This window comes from Diuraphis noxia, unplaced genomic scaffold (genome assembly GCF_037042655.1).
Source record: "Diuraphis noxia isolate RWA-SAM2 unplaced genomic scaffold, SU_Dnox_SAM2 contig0001, whole genome shotgun sequence".
NCBI classification, from domain to species: domain Eukaryota; kingdom Metazoa; phylum Arthropoda; class Insecta; order Hemiptera; family Aphididae; genus Diuraphis; species Diuraphis noxia.
Window position 1 is genome coordinate 47,923,562 of NW_028301711.1, and position 14,954 is coordinate 47,938,515.

At 23.8% G+C, this 14,954-nt stretch overlaps 1 long non-coding RNA gene across 6 annotated transcripts in view; it reads right to left on the minus strand.

Moving 5' to 3' along the window:
- LOC149060798 (uncharacterized) overlaps positions 1–14,954 on the minus strand; it is a 57,612-nt gene that overhangs the window by 7,221 nt on the left and 35,437 nt on the right. For 3 of the 6 annotated variants that reach the window (XR_016189470.1, XR_016189466.1, XR_016189465.1), the window contains exons 1-4: positions 3,685–3,787; positions 2,693–2,789; positions 1,701–1,797; positions 709–805 (exon numbers count right to left, since the gene is read on the minus strand). This is a non-coding gene — a long non-coding RNA (uncharacterized LOC149060798). Of the gene's footprint in view, positions 1–708; positions 806–1,700; positions 1,798–2,692; positions 2,790–3,684; positions 3,788–5,668; positions 5,772–14,954 lie in introns of those variants that run through there. The other 3 variants (XR_016189467.1, XR_016189468.1, XR_016189469.1) reach the window with 3 other exon arrangements.

Sequence of the window (14,954 nt, forward strand, 5' to 3'; positions counted from 1 at the left end):
ACATATTCAGTCATATGCAAAATTTAAAACATACATTTAGACTTTTTTACTGAATTCTATAGAACAACCATCAGTGAAATCCTATGGACTTTAAGCAATATGTGATAAAATAAAAAAAATAGTCAAAATATCAAAGTCCAAAATTATACAATGGAAATGATGCATTTAAACAAATTTTTATCAAAATAAAATAGTCTATGTATGAGTTCAACTAAATATGTATATATTACTCATCACATGATCTGGGAAGTTAAAATACTTTTAAAAGTACAAGATAAACATTGAAATTACAGTTAAATTGAGAAAAACAATATTTTATAAAAACTCCGGTTTTCTTTACAATACCTTACAACTACCAATACAAAAATATGATTAAAAATAAAATAAATTTTGATATGGACAATAATATTCAGGGTAAATGTGAATGAATTTGAAGAGTAATTTACAGAAATTCTAACAAAGCTCATAATAATATTATTTCAAAAATCAACCTGTTTATTTTGATTGTAATTGTACAAGAATTGAATCACATTTTATGTGCCATCAAACATATATAAAAATAATGATCAATATTGAGTTAAAGTGATGGAAGTAACAATGAATCCAAAAGTTTCATCAAAATGTTGTTATTAGATTGAAAGCATTAAATGATTGCAAATAAATTTGAGAAGTTATTTATTATTGAATAACACTCATTATCATTAATACCATGAATTCATCCGCTTTAAATAATTGTTGTTGATCCAGCATTTCCATTCATGTTCTTAGTTGAATATCAGATTTTTGATTGACATAAGCGATTGCACTAGAAAAATAATTGTTTTATTATTTTGGTAAGACACATGAGGGTAAATAATAAATAATATTGTGGTGATCCAATATTCATAACACGGTGAAGGGTACATATTACAATCAAATTATGCTTTACTGTTAATTTAAAATAAACAAATTTTAAACATTAAATATATTAAGAATGTGATACAATAAAATTCACATATTCAGTCATATGCAAAAAGTAAAACATACATTTAGACTTTTTTACTGAATTCTATAGAGTAACCATCAGTGAAATCCTATGGACTTTAAGCAATATGTGATAAAATAAAAAAAATAGTCAAAATATCATAGTCCAAAATTATACAATGGAAATGATGCATTTAAATAAATTTTTATCAAAATAAAATAGTCTTTGTAAGAGCTCAACTAAATATGTATATATTACTCATCACATGATCTGGGAAGTTAAAATACTTTTAAAAGTACAAGATAAACATTGAAATTACAATTAAATTGAGAAAAACAATATTTTATAAAAACTCCGGTTTTCTTTACAATACCTTACAGCTATTAATAAAAAAATATGATTAAAAATAAAATAAATTTTGATATGGACAATAATATTCAGGGTAAATGTGAATGAATTTGAAGAGTAATTTACAGAAATTCTAACAAAGCTCATAATAATATTATTTCAAAAATCAACCTGTTTATTTTGATTGTAATTGTACAAGAATTGAATCACATTTTATGTGCCATCAAACATATATAAATCTAATGATCAATATTGAGTTAAAGTGATGGAAGTAACAATAAATCCAAAAGTTTCATCAAAATGTTGTTATTAGATTGAAAGCAATAAATGATTGCAAATAAATTTGAGAAGTTATTTATTATTGAATAACACTCATTATCATTAATACCATGAATTCATCCGCTTTACATAATTGTTGTTGATCCAGCATTTCCATTCATGTTCTAAGTTGAATATCAGATTTGTGATTGAAATAAGCGATTGCACTAGAAAAATAATTGTTTTATTATTTTGGTAAGACACATGAGGGTAAATAATAATTAATACTGTGGTGATCCAATATTCATAACACGGAGCGGAGTACATGTTACAATCAAATTATGCTTTACTGTTAATTTAAAATAAACCAATTTTAAACATTAAATATATTAAGAATGTGATACAATAAAATTCACATATTCAGTCATATGCAAAAAGTAAAACATACATTTAGACTTTTTTACTGAATTCTATAGAGCAACTATCAGTAAAATCCTATGGACTTTAAGCAATATGTGATAAAATAAAAAAAATAGACAAAATATCATAGTCCAAAATTATACAATGGAAATGATGCATTTAAATAAATTTTTATCAAAATAAAATAGTCTATGTAAGAGCTCAACTAAATATGTATATATTACTCATCACATGATCTGGGAAGTTAAAATACTTTTAAAAGTACAAGATAAACATTGAAATTACAATTAAATTGAGAAAAACAATATTTTATAAAAACTCCGGTTTTCTTTACAATACCTTACAACTACCAACACAAAAATATGATTAAAAATAAAATAAATTTTGATATGGACAATAATATTCAGGGTAAATGTGAATGAATTTGATGAGTAATTTACAGAAATTCTAACAAAGCTCATAATAATATTATTTCAAAAATCAACCTGTTTATTTTGATTGTAATTGTACAAGAATTGAATCACATTTTATGTGCCATCAAACATATATAAAAATAATGATCAATATTGAGTTAAAGTGATGGAAGTAACAATGAATCCAAAAGTTTCATCAAAATGTTGTTATTAGATTGAAAGCATTAAATGATTGCAAATAAATTTGAGAAGTTATTTATTATTGAATAACACTCATTATCATTAATACCATGAATTCATCCGCTTTAAATAATTGTTGTTGATCCAGCATTTCCATTCATGTTCTTAGTTGAATATCAGATTTTTGATTGACATAAGCGATTGCACTAGAAAAATAATTGTTTTATTATTTTGGTAAGACACATGAGGGTAAATAATAAATAATACTGTGGTGATCCAATATTCATAACACGGTGAGGAGTACATGTTACAATCAAATTTTACTTTACTGTTAATTTAAAATAAACCAATTTTAAACATTAAATATATTAAGAATGTGATACAATAAAATTCACATATTCAGTCATATGCAAAAAGTAAAACATACATTTAGACTTTTTTACTGAATTCTATAGAGCAACCATCAGTGAAATCCTATGGACTTTAAGCAATATGTGATAAAATAAAAAAAATAGTCAAAATATCATAGTCCAAAATTATACAATGGAAATGATGCATTTAAATAAATTTTTATCAAAATAAAATAGTCTATGTAAGAGCTCAACTAAATATGTATATATTACTCATCACATGATCTGGGAAGTTAAAATACTTTTAAAAGTACAAGATAAACATTGAAATTACAATTAAATTGAGAAAAACAATATTTTATAAAAACTCCGGTTTTCTTTACAATACCTTACAGCTATTAATAAAAAAATATGATTAAAAATAAAATAAATTTTGATATGGACAATAATATTCAGGGTAAATGTGAATGAATTTGAAGAGTAATTTACAGAAATTCTAACAAAGCTCATAATAATATTATTTTAAAAATCAACCTGTTTATTTTGATTGTAATTGTACAAGAATTGAATCACATTTTATGTGCCATCAAACATATATAAATCTAATGATCAATATTGAGTTAAAGTGATGGAAGTAACAATAAATCCAAAAGTTTCATCAAAATGTTGTTATTAGATTGAAAGCAATAAATGATTGCAAATAAATTTGAGAAGTTATTTATTATTGAATAACACTCATTATCATTAATACCATGAATTCATCCGCTTTACATAATTGTTGTTGATCCAGCATTTCCATTCATGTTCTAAGTTGAATATCAGATTTGTGATTGACATAAGCGATTGCACTAGAAAAATAATTGTTTTATTATTTTGGTAAGACACATGAGGGTAAATAATAATTAATACTGTGGTAACCCAATATTCATAACACGGTGAGGAGTACATGTTACAATCAAATTATGCTTTACTGTTAATTTAAAATAAACCAATTTTAAACATTAAATATATTAAGAATGTGATACAATAAAATTCACATATTCAGTCATATGCAAAAAGTAAAACATACATTTAGACTTTTTTACTGAATTCTATAGAGCAACTATCAGTAAAATCCTATGGACTTTAAGCAATATGTGATAAAATAAAAAAAATAGTCAAAATATCATAGTCCAAAATTATACAATGGAAATGATGCATTTAAATAAATTTTTATCAAAATAAAATAGTCTATGTAAGAGCTCAACTAAATATGTATATATTACTCATCACATGATCTGGGAAGTTAAAATACTTTTAAAAGTACAAGATAAACATTGAAATTACAATTAAATTGAGAAAAACAATATTTTATAAAAACTCCGGTTTTCTTTACAATACCTTACAGCTATTAATAAAAAAATATGATTAAAAATAAAATAAATTTTGATATGGACAATAATATTCAGGGTAAATGTGAATGAATTTGAAGAGTAATTTACAGAAATTCTAACAAAGCTCATAATAATATTATTTTAAAAATCAACCTGTTTATTTTGATTGTAATTGTACAAGAATTGAATCACATTTTATGTGCCATCAAACATATATAAATCTAATGATCAATATTGAGTTAAAGTGATGGAAGTAACAATAAATCCAAAAGTTTCATCAAAATGTTGTTATTAGATTGAAAGCAATAAATGATTGCAAATAAATTTGAGAAGTTATTTATTATTGAATAACACTCATTATCATTAATACCATGAATTCATCCGCTTTACATAATTGTTGTTGATCCAGCATTTCCATTCATGTTCTAAGTTGAATATCAGATTTGTGATTGACATAAGCGATTGCACTAGAAAAATAATTGTTTTATTATTTTGGTAAGACACATGAGGGTAAATAATAATTAATACTGTGGTAACCCAATATTCATAACACGGTGAGGAGTACATGTTACAATCAAATTATGCTTTACTGTTAATTTAAAATAAACCAATTTTAAACATTAAATATATTAAGAATGTGATACAATAAAATTCACATATTCAGTCATATGCAAAAAGTAAAACATACATTTAGACTTTTTTACTGAATTCTATAGAGCAACTATCAGTAAAATCCTATGGACTTTAAGCAATATGTGATAAAATAAAAAAAATAGTCAAAATATCATAGTCCAAAATTATACAATGGAAATGATGCATTTAAATAAATTTTTATCAAAATAAAATAGTCTATGTAAGAGCTCAACTAAATATGTATATATTACTCATCACATGATCTGGGAAGTTAAAATACTTTTAAAAGTACAAGATAAACATTGAAATTACAATTAAATTGAGAAAAACAATATTTTATAAAAACTCCGGTTTTCTTTACAATACCTTACAGCTATTAATAAAAAAATATGATTAAAAATAAAATAAATTTTGATATGGACAATAATATTCAGGGTAAATGTGAATGAATTTGAAGAGTAATTTACAGAAATTCTAACAAAGCTCATAATAATATTATTTCAAAAATCAACCTGTTTATTTTGATTGTAATTGTACAAGAATTGAATCACATTTTATGTGCCATCAAACATATATAAATCTAATGATCAATATTGAGTTAAAGTGATGGAAGTAACAATAAATCCAAAAGTTTCATCAAAATGTTGTTATTAGATTGAAAGCAATAAATGATTGCAAATAAATTTGAGAAGTTATTTATTATTGAATAACACTCATTATCATTAATACCATGAATTCATCCGCTTTACATAATTGTTGTTGATCCAGCATTTCCATTCATGTTCTAAGTTGAATATCAGATTTGTGATTGAAATAAGCGATTGCACTAGAAAAATAATTGTTTTATTATTTTGGTAAGACACATGAGGGTAAATAATAATTAATACTGTGGTGATCCAATATTCATAACACGGAGCGGAGTACATGTTACAATCAAATTATGCTTTACTGTTAATTTAAAATAAACCAATTTTAAACATTAAATATATTAAGAATGTGATACAATAAAATTCACATATTCAGTCATATGCAAAAAGTAAAACATACATTTAGACTTTTTTACTGAATTCTATAGAGCAAATATCAGTAAAATCCTATGGACTTTAAGCAATATGTGATAAAATAAAAAAAATAGACAAAATATCATAGTCCAAAATTATACAATGGAAATGATGCATTTAAATAAATTTTTATCAAAATAAAATAGTCTATGTAAGAGCTCAACTAAATATGTATATATTACTCATCACATGATCTGGGAAGTTAAAATACTTTTAAAAGTACAAGATAAACATTGAAATTACAATTAAATTGAGAAAAACAATATTTTATAAAAACTCCGGTTTTCTTTACAATACCTTACAGCTATTAATAAAAAAATATGATTAAAAATAAAATAAATTTTGATATGGACAATAATATTCAGGGTAAATGTGAATGAATTTGAAGAGTAATTTACTGAAATTCTAACAAAGCTCATAATAATATTATTTCAAAAATCAACCTGTTTATTTTGATTGTAATTGTACAAGAATTGAATCACATTTTATGTGCCATCAAACATATATAAAAATAATGATCAATATTGAGTTAAAGTGATGGAAGTAACAATAAATCCAAAAGTTTCATCAAAACGTTGTTATTAGATTGAGAGCATTAAATGATTGCAAATAAATTTGAGAAATTATTTATTATTGAATAACACTCATTATCATTAATACCATGAATTCATCCGCTTTACATAATTGTTGTTGATCCAGCATTTCCATTCATGTTCTTAGTTGAATATCAGATTTGTGATTGACATAAGCGATTGCACTAGAAAAATAATTGTTTTATTATTTTGGTAAGACACATGAGGGTAAATAATAAATAATACTGTGGTGATCCAATATTCATAACACGGTGAAGAGTACATATTACAATCAAATTATGCTTTACTGTTAATTTAAAATAAACCAATTTTAAACATTAAATATATTAAGAATGTGATACAATAAAATTCACATATTCAGTCATATGCAAAAAGTAAAACATACATTTAGACTTTTTTACTGAATTCTATAGAGCAACCATCAGTGAAATCCTATGGACTTTAAGCAATATGTGATAAAATAAAAAAAATAGTCAAAATATCATAGTCCAAAATTATACAATGGAAATGATGCATTTAAATAAATTTTTATCAAAATAAAATAGTCTATGTAAAAGCTCAACTAAATATGTATATATTACTCATCACATGATCTGGGAAGTTAAAATACTTTTAAAAGTACAAGATAAACATTGAAATTACAATTAAATTGAGAAAAACAATATTTTATAAAAACTCCGGTTTTCTTTACAATACCTTACAGCTATTAATAAAAAAATATGATTAAAAATAAAATAAATTTTGATATGGACAATAATATTCAGGGTAAATGTGAATGAATTTGAAGAGTAATTTACAGAAATTCTAACAAAGCTCATAATAATATTATTTCAAAAATCAACCTGTTTATTTTGATTGTAATTGTACAAGAATTGAATCACATTTTATGTGCCATCAAACATATATAAATCTAATGATCAATATTGAGTTAAAGTGATGGAAGTAACAATAAATCCAAAAGTTTCATCAAAATGTTGTTATTAGATTGAAAGCAATAAATGATTGCAAATAAATTTGAGAAGTTATTTATTATTGAATAACACTCATTATCATTAATACCATGAATTCATCCGCTTTACATAATTGTTGTTGATCCAGCATTTCCATTCATGTTCTAAGTTGAATATCAGATTTGTGATTGAAATAAGCGATTGCACTAGAAAAATAATTGTTTTATTATTTTGGTAAGACACATGAGGGTAAATAATAATTAATACTGTGGTGATCCAATATTCATAACACGGTGAGGAGTACATGTTACAATCAAATTATGCTTTACTGTTAATTTAAAATAAACCAATTTTAAACATTAAATATATTAAGAATGTGATACAATAAAATTCACATATTCAGTCATATGCAAAAAGTAAAACATACATTTAGACTTTTTTACTGAATTCTATAGAGCAACCATCAGTGAAATCCTATGGACTTTAAGCAATATGTGATAAAATAAAAAAAATAGTCAAAATATCATTGTCCAAAATTATACAATGGAAATGATGCATTTCAATAAATTTTTATCAAAATAAAATAGTCTATGTAAGAGCTCAACTAAATATGTATATATTACTCATCACATGATCTGGGAAGTTAAAATACTTTTAAAAGTACAAGATAAACATTGAAATTACAATTAAATTGAGAAAAACAATATTTTATAAAAACTCCGGTTTTCTTTACAATACCTTACAGCTATTAATAAAAAAATATGATTAAAAATAAAATAAATTTTGATATGGACAATAATATTCAGGGTAAATGTGAATGAATTTGAAGAGTAATTTACTGAAATTCTAACAAAGCTCATAATAATATTATTTCAAAAATCAACCTGTTTATTTTGATTGTAATTGTACAAGAATTGAATCACATTTTATGTGCCATCAAACATATATAAAAATAATGATCAATATTGAGTTAAAGTGATGGAAGTAACAATAAATCCAAAAGTTTCATCAAAACGTTGTTATTAGATTGAAAGCATTAAATGATTGCAAATAAATTTGAGAAATTATTTATTATTGAATAACACTCATTATCATTAATACCATGAATTCATCCGCTTTACATAATTGTTGTTGATCCAGCATTTCCATTCATGTTCTTAGTTGAATATCAGATTTGTGATTGACATAAGCGATTGCACTAGAAAAATAATTGTTTTATTATTTTGGTAAGACACATGAAGGTAAATAATAAATAATACTGTGGTGATCCAATATTCATAACACGGTGAAGGGTACATATTACAATCAAATTATGCTTTACTGTTAATTTAAAATAAACCAATTTTAAACATTAAATATATTAAGAATGTGATACAATAAAATTCACATATTCAGTCATATGCAAAAAGTAAAACATACATTTAGACTTTTTTACTGAATTCTATAGAGCAACAATCAGTGAAATCCTATGGACTTTAAGCAATATGTGATAAAATAAAAAAAATAGTCAAAATATCATAGTCCAAAATTATACAATGGAAATGATGCATTTAAATAAATTTTTATCAAAATAAAATAGTCTATGTAAGAGCTCAACTAAATATGTATATATTACTCATCACATGATCTGGGAAGTTAAAATACTTTTAAAAGTACAAGATAAACATTGAAATTACAATTAAATTGAGAAAACCAATATTTTATAAAAACTCCGGTTTTCTTTACAATACCTTACAGCTATTAATAAAAAAATATGATTAAAAATAAAATAAATTTTGATATGGACAATAATATTCAGGGTAAATGTGAATGAATTTGAAGAGTAATTTACTGAAATTCTAACAAAGCTCATAATAATATTATTTCAAAAATCAACCTGTTTATTTTGATTGTAATTGTACAAGAATTGAATCACATTTTATGTGCCATCAAACATATATAAAAATAATGATCAATATTGAGTTAAAGTGATGGAAGTAACAATAAATCCAAAAGTTTCATCAAAACGTTGTTATTAGATTGAGAGCATTAAATGATTGCAAATAAATTTGAGAAATTATTTATTATTGAATAACACTCATTATCATTAATACCATGAATTCATCCGCTTTACATAATTGTTGTTGATCCAGCATTTCCATTCATGTTCTTAGTTGAATATCAGATTTGTGATTGACATAAGCGATTGCACTAGAAAAATAATTGTTTTATTATTTTGGTAAGACACATGAGGGTAAATAATAAATAATACTGTGGTGATCCAATATTCATAACACGGTGAAGGGTACATATTACAATCAAATTATGCTTTACTGTTAATTTAAAATAAACCAATTTTAAACATTAAATATATTAAGAATGTGATACTATAAAATTCACATATTCAGTCATATGCAAAAAGTAAAACATACATTTAGACTTTTTTACTGAATTCTATAGAGCAACCATCAGTGAAATCCTATGGACTTTAAGCAATATGTGATAAAATAAAAAAAATAATCAAAATATCATAGTCCAAAATTATACAATGGAAATGATGCATTTAAATAAATTTTTATCAAAATAAAATAGTCTATGTAAAAGCTCAACTAAATATGTATATATTACTCATCACATGATCTGGGAAGTTAAAATACTTTTAAAAGTACAAGATAAACATTGAAATTACAGTTAAATTGAGAAAAACAATATTTTATAAAAACTCCGGTTTTCTTTACAATACCTTACAGCTATTAATAAAAAAATATGATTAAAAATAAAATAAATTTTGATATGGACAATAATATTCAGGGTAAATGTGAATGAATTTGAAGAGTAATTTACAGAAATTCTAACAAAGCTCATAATAATATTATTTCAAAAATCAACCTGTTTATTTTGATTGTAATTGTACAAGAATTGAATCACATTTTATGTGCCATCAAACATATATAAATCTAATGATCAATATTGAGTTAAAGTGATGGAAGTAACAATAAATCCAAAAGTTTCATCAAAATGTTGTTATTAGATTGAAAGCAATAAATGATTGCAAATAAATTTGAGAAGTTATTTATTATTGAATAACACTCATTATCATTAATACCATGAATTCATCCGCTTTACATAATTGTTGTTGATCCAGCATTTCCATTCATGTTCTAAGTTGAATATCAGATTTGTGATTGAAATAAGCGATTGCACTAGAAAAATAATTGTTTTATTATTTTGGTAAGACACATGAGGGTAAATAATAATTAATACTGTGGTGATCCAATATTCATAACACGGTGAGGAGTACATGTTACAATCAAATTATGCTTTACTGTTAATTTAAAATAAACCAATTTTAAACATTAAATATATTAAGAATGTGATACAATAAAATTCACATATTCAGTCTTATGCAAAAAGTAAAACATACATTTAGACTTTTTTACTGAATTCTATAGAGCAACCATCAGTGAAATCCTATGGACTTTAAGCAATATGTGATAAAATAAAAAAAATAGTCAAAATATCATTGTCCAAAATTATACAATGGAAATGATGCATTTCAATAAATTTTTATCAAAATAAAATAGTCTATGTAAGAGCTCAACTAAATATGTATATATTACTCATCACATGATCTGGGAAGTTAAAATACTTTTAAAAGTACAAGATAAACATTGAAATTACAATTAAATTGAGAAAAACAATATTTTATAAAAACTCCGGTTTTCTTTACAATACCTTACAGCTATTAATAAAAAAATATGATTAAAAATAAAATAAATTTTGATATGGACAATAATATTCAGGGTAAATGTGAATGAATTTGAAGAGTAATTTACTGAAATTCTAACAAAGCTCATAATAATATTATTTCAAAAATCAACCTGTTTATTTTGATTGTAATTGTACAAGAATTGAATCACATTTTATGTGCCATCAAACATATATAAAAATAATGATCAATATTGAGTTAAAGTGATGGAAGTAACAATAAATCCAAAAGTTTCATCAAAACGTTGTTATTAGATTGAAAGCATTAAATGATTGCAAATAAATTTGAGAAATTATTTATTATTGAATAACACTCATTATCATTAATACCATGAATTCATCCGCTTTACATAATTGTTGTTGATCCAGCATTTCCATTCATGTTCTTAGTTGAATATCAGATTTGTGATTGACATAAGCGATTGCACTAGAAAAATAATTGTTTTATTATTTTGGTAAGACACATGAAGGTAAATAATAAATAATACTGTGGTGATCCAATATTCATAACACGGTGAAGGGTACATATTACAATCAAATTATGCTTTACTGTTAATTTAAAATAAACCAATTTTAAACATTAAATATATTAAGAATGTGATACAATAAAATTCACATATTCAGTCATATGCAAAAAGTAAAACATACATTTAGACTTTTTTACTGAATTCTATAGAGCAACAATCAGTGAAATCCTATGGACTTTAAGCAATATGTGATAAAATAAAAAAAATAGTCAAAATATCATAGTCCAAAATTATACAATGGAAATGATGCATTTTAACAAATTTTTATCAAAATAAAATAGTCTATGTAAGAGTTCAATTAAATATGTATATATTACTCATCACATGATCTGGGAAGTTAAAATACTTTTAAAAGTACAAGATAAACATTGAAATTACAATTAAATTGAGAAAAACAATATTTTATAAAAACTCCCATTTTCTTTACAACACCTTACAACTACCAATACAAAAATATGATTAAAAATAAAATAAATTTTGATATGGACAATAATATTCAGGGTAAATGTGAATGAATTTGAAGAGTAATTTACAGAAATTCTAACAAAGCTCATAATAATATTATTTCAAAAATCAACCTGTTTATTTTGATTGTAATTGTACAAGAATTGAATCACATTTTATGTGCCATCAAACATATATAAATCTAATGATCAATATTGAGTTAAAGTGATGGATGTAACAATAAATCCAAAAGTTTGATCAAAATGTTGTTATTAGATTGAAAGCAATAAATGATTGCAAATAAATTTGAGAAGTTATTTATTATTGAATAACACTCATTATCATTAATACCATGAATTCATCCGCTTTACATAATTGTTGTTGATCCAGCATTTCCATTCATGTTCTAAGTTGAATATCAGATTTGTGATTGACATAAGCGATTGCACTAGAAAAATAATTGTTTTATTATTTTGGTAAGACACATGAGGGTAAATAATAATTAATACTGTGGTAACCCAATATTCATAACACGGTGAGGAGTACATGTTACAATCAAATTATGCTTTACTGTTAATTTAAAATAAACCAATTTTAAACATTAAATATATTCAGAATGTGATACAATAAAATTCACATATTCAGTCATATGCAAAAAGTAAAACATACATTTAGACTTTTTTACTGAATTCTATAGAGCAACAATCAGTGAAATCCTATGGACATTAAGCAATATGTGATAAAATAAAAAAAATAGTCAAAATATCATAGTCCAAAATTATACAATGGAAATGATGCATTTAAACAAATTTTTATCAAAATAAAATAGTCTATGTAAGAGTTCAACTAAATATGTATATATTACTCATCACATGATCTGGGAAGTTAAAATACTTTTAAAAGTACAAGATAAACATTGAAATTACAATTAAATTGAGAAAAACAATATTTTATAAAAACTCCCATTTTCTTTACAACACCTTACAACTACCAATACAAAAATATGATTAAAAATAAAATAAATTTTGATATGGACAATAATATTCAGGGTAAATGTGAATGAATTTGAAGATTAATTTACAGAAATTCTAACAAAGCTCATAATAATATTATTTCAAAAATCAACCTGTTTATTTTGATTGTAATTGTACAAGAATTGAATCACATTTTATGTGCCATCAAACATATATAAAAATAATGATCAATATTGAGTTAAAGTGATGGAAGTAACAATAAATCCAAAAGTTTCATCAAAACGTTGTTATTAGATTGAAAGCATTAAATGATTGCAAATAAATTTGAGAAGTTATTTATTATTGAATAACACTCATTATCATTAATACCATGAATTCATCCGCTTTACATAATTGTTGTTGATCCAGCATTTCCATTCATGTTCTTAGTTGAATATCAGATTTGTGATTGACATAAGCGATTGCACTAGAAAAATAATTGTTTTATTATTTTGGTAAGACACATGAGGGTAAATAATAATTAATACTGTGGTGACCCAATATTCATAACACGGTGAGGAGTACATGTTACAATCAAATTATGCTTTACTGTTAATTTAAAATAAACCAATTTTAAACATTAAATATATTCAGAATGTGATACAATAAAATTCACATATTCAGTCATATGCAAAAAGTAAAACATACATTTAGACTTTTTTACTGAATTCTATAGAGCAACAATCAGTGAAATCCTATGGACTTTAAGCAATATGTGATAAAATAAAAAAAATAGTCAAAATATCATAGTCCAAAATTATACAATGGAAATGATGCATTTAAACAAATTTTTATCAAAATAAAATAGTCTATGTAAGAGTTCAACTAAATATGTATATATTACTCATCACATGATCTGGGAAGTTAAAATACTTTTAAAAGTACAAGATAAACATTGAAATTACAATTAAATTGAGAAAAACAATATTTTATAAAAACTCCCATTTTCTTTACAACACCTTACAACTACCAATACAAAAATATGATTAAAAATAAAATAAATTTTGATATGGACAATAATATTCAGGGTAAATGTGAATGAATTTGAAGAGTAATTTACAGAAATTCTAACAAAGCTCATAATAATATTATTTCAAAAATCAACCTGTTTATTTTGATTGTAATTGTACAAGAATTGAATCACATTTTATGTGCCATCAAACATATATAAATCTAATGATCAATATTGAGTTAAAGTGATGGATGTAACAATAAATCCAAAAGTTTGATCAAAATGTTGTTATTAGATTGAAAGCAATAAATGATTGCAAATAAATTTGAGAAGTTATTTATTATTGAATAACACTCATTATCATTAATACCATGAATTCATCCGCTTTACATAATTGTTGTTGATCCAGCATTTCCATTCATGTTCTAAGTTGAATATCAGATTTGTGATTGACATAAGCGATTGCACTAGAAAAATAATTGTTTTATTATTTTGGTAAGACACATGAGGGTAAATAATAATTAATACTGTGGTAACCCAATATTCATAACACGGTGAGGAGTACATGTTACAATCAAATTATGCTTTACTGTTAATTTAAAATAAACCAATTTTAAACATTAAATATATTCAGAATGTGATACAATAAAATTCACATATTCAGTCATATGCAAAAAGTAAAACATACATTTAGACTTTTTTACTGAATTCTATAGAGCAACAATCAG